This window comes from Microtus ochrogaster, unplaced genomic scaffold (genome assembly GCF_000317375.1).
Source record: "Microtus ochrogaster isolate Prairie Vole_2 unplaced genomic scaffold, MicOch1.0 UNK296, whole genome shotgun sequence".
Classification (NCBI taxonomy): domain Eukaryota; kingdom Metazoa; phylum Chordata; class Mammalia; order Rodentia; family Cricetidae; genus Microtus; species Microtus ochrogaster.
The window spans coordinates 21,846-25,434 of record NW_004949394.1 but is presented as its reverse complement, the minus strand read 5'-3'; the positions used below and the strand labels follow the sequence as shown (position 1 = coordinate 25,434).

Below are 3,589 nucleotides of genomic sequence, written 5' to 3'. Positions count from 1 at the left end.
TAAGAGCTAGCCAATAAGAGGCTGAAACTATTGGGGCCAGGCAGTGTTTAAAAGAATACAGTTTCCGTGTAATTATTTCAGGGCATAAGCTAAGCTAGCCATGTGGGCGGCCGGGTGCCGGGGACGCAGCACCAGCCGCTCTTAATTCAACAAAGTTTATTGGAAGCTCTCCAAAAGCAATGCAGATTGTGCACTTCCAAACTTACCTGAACTTACATCTACTTTACCGCCTATCGTATCACAGAGAAGTGACCTGCAAACAGCATTTGAGAGCTGGTAGCCTGGATCAGAGGTCCTAAAACTTACACACATACTGGAATTATTTGGAAGACTGTCAAAACATAGTGTGTTTTCCTTCCAGAGTTTCTGGCTTCGGGCAGATGTGTGCTGTTGCTGCTCTGATGGCACAGGGATGAATGGCTCTAAAGGTCCTGCTGACTTTGCTGCAGCCTCTAAGCCATGGCTTACACTGTTCTCACTATCTAGAATATTTTTCATTTTTCCCTCACCTGTAGTAGCTGATCTGTCTCTTCTGGTTCTGTTTGTCACTCTGTATGCTTTGTATCTCAGGAAGGGGGCAGATACTGACCTGTAAACCTGTGAGGAGGCACACTCCCAGAGAGATAATCTGTTAGGTGCTTTGTATGGGCTACAGCTTTAGAAGATGTTTTTTTTGTGTTTACATCTCTACTCCAGAATCAGAAATGGTTTTAGAATTAGACAATGTCTATCCTTCTCTAAATCCAAGCATGATGTTAAAGGAAAAATTCAAAACTCTGTCTCATGGGGCTGGAGAAATGGCTCAGTGGTTAAGAGCACTGACTGCTCTTCCAGAGGACCCGGGTTCAATTCCGAGCACCCACATGGCAGGTCAAAACTCTTTGAAAATCCAGTTCCAGGGGATCTGACACCTTCACACCAATGCACATAAAAAAATAAAGATAAATAAATTTTAAAAAAGAAAGTAAATTAGGTGTAAAACTTAAAAAAAAAACTCTGTCTCATGTCAACAGCCTTCTGGTATGGGACAGAAAGAAGATCCATTTTAAAGGAACATTTTACTTTCCTTCATGCCCATTTTGTCTATATCTTATCTTTCACTGAAAATATGTCTACATGAATAATGCTTATCGTTTCAACAAAAACAGCTTCCAAGAAGAAGTCATTGGGGTCCCACAATGTCTCTACCTGGTTGATATGACAGCATGATGCTGATAGCACTATGAGACCAATTTATGGGCACAAGCTGCAGATATGAGGCACCTTCTTACAATGTTCTGGCCAGAATTCCAAATAAGAACTTCAGAAGAACCCTACTGAATACTCAGAAACCATTTTCAATTATCCAAAACAGCAATCTTGAAATTTAACCATTATTTTACCTTTATAATATCCCATAGAAAGAACATTGCCCCCATGATATCTGGAAGCAATTCTAGAAGATGCCATTCTCTGTCCCAACAAAGATGGTCTTCACGGTCAGGGACAACATGAAGAGTTAATTATTACTCATATAGGGTTGGGTTAAATTATGGACACCCAGAGATCTCAGAAAGAGGGAAAATGGAATTGGATGACAGGTAGATTACTTACTCACACTAATAATAACAGTTTGTAATAGAAGGAATACTTGTGAACTATTATTTATGGATTTACATTGGTATAGAATTTTGTATATTCACACAAATTCAAATCATATTTAATAGATTGTTTCTAATTTTGTTTAGAGTATTTGTAACAACTATACAAGGTTATTTTGTCAGATTGCATAAATGCATGATTCTACCTCTGTTTAAAACATATTTTTATTGACACAATTTTATGATATATTTATCATATTGCATTATATAACTCTACTGCTAATCACAATTTTTATACATTGTTTACCTTTTGAGGTCATTGTCCTGCTTTACTGCATAGTTGTTTAAAGATTGTTTTATATTCCGATATGAAGTCTTATTCTTCAACACTGATGAGACTTTGGTTGATTGCTCAGTCAGTTGTCTCTGTCATCTACTACACTTTTAGGAAGCTGCTAGACTGCACTACCTGCCTACTCAAGTAATGTTATTGCTCTTCTCAGGAATTGATGGGGTTGAAGATGAGATAATCATACTTACCATCCTCGTATGATCTAGTTAAGCCATTTCTACTACAACATGGACTCCTTAAGATAGAATGGTTATCAAACCATTAGAATGTATTCTTTCCTTAATATTGAGCCGGGTGTTGGTGGCGCACGCCTTTAATCCCAGCACTTGGGAGGCAGAGGCAGGAGGATCTCTGTGAGTTAGAGACAAGCCTGGTCTACAATAACCATGATAGGCTTCAAAACCACAGAGAAACCATCTCAAAAAACCAAAAAAAAATTGATTATGCTTATTGTAATTCTAACTTTACTTTTGTCATCTGTTTCTCACCTATATAGTTTTGTATAGGGTTTGGAATTTCTTATTAAGTTAAATGGGTAGGTGCTGTGAGAACTCCTTCAGTCAATAGGTTTAAGATATCAATGTACTTGGGCATGTTCTCTTACAGTATAAATGAATCTATAAAGTGTGTGGTTGCTTTCTTCAATCCAGCTCTTGATTCTGGATGCTAGCTATATTGTATATAAGATCCATTGCTCTGTAGGTGCTCATCTGACCTATAAAAGCCCAAGGTATTCTTAGACTCTATGTTGGTGTTTTCAAAAGTCAAAGATTAAATTAGTACTCACATAGTTCAGGGTCTGTCACTCTGACTTGTACAGCCTTCAAAATTTATCATTAAAACATGAACTCAGTGTTACATGATGAACTTAGGCTGAATGCAGCTATATTAAGTAAAATCAAGCACTTCTGATTTTACTTAATATAAATTATACTTGTCTCTAACTCACAGACTTCTCATGTGTTTGTATGTGTGATTATAGGTTTGGGAAGATTGGGAGATATGGTATGAATATTTAATTTTCTTGTGGAAAATGTGTGGATTGTTTTTAATTAAATATCATAAATCAGTCTGCCTTAGCAACAGGAAGTATTTCTTCAGCTCCAAAATTAAGCAAAGTTCCATATTTCAGCTATTCATTTTATACTATCACTTTGTTTAATTCACCCACAGACAGCTGTGTATCAAGGATTTTTAATTGTTCTTTATTGAACTATATTTATCCACTACTCTCCCTTCCTCCTCCCTCCCCTTTTCCCATGATTCACATGTTCCAAGTTTACTAAGATCTTGTCTTTATGTCCTATATAGAATAGATTTATGTATGTCTCTGTTTTCTCTTTGTTGTATATGTTCTGGGCATTGTGAATTGTAGGCTGACTGTCCTCTGTTTTATATCTAAAAGCCACTTAGGAGTGAGAACATATATTTTTCTTTTTGGTTCTGGGTTAACTCAATCTTTTTTGATGTTTTCTAGATCCATAAATTTGCACATTAATTTCAGATGTAAGAGGGAATCTCAGATTTATTTTGATTTTCATTTCTCTAATGACTAAGAAGTTTGGAAATTTCCTTAAGTATCTCTCAGTCCTTTTAGAATCATATGTTAAAAGTTTTTATTTAGGTCTGTACTCCATTTTTATTGGAGTACTTCATT

The 3,589-nt window shown here is 36.3% G+C and overlaps 1 pseudogene; it reads right to left on the bottom strand.

Moving 5' to 3' along the window:
* The window catches only part of LOC101984649, a 4,315-nt pseudogene extending 3,817 nt beyond the window's left edge, over positions 1 to 498 (bottom strand).
* Between the last annotated feature and the right edge of the window lie 3,091 nt (positions 499 to 3,589).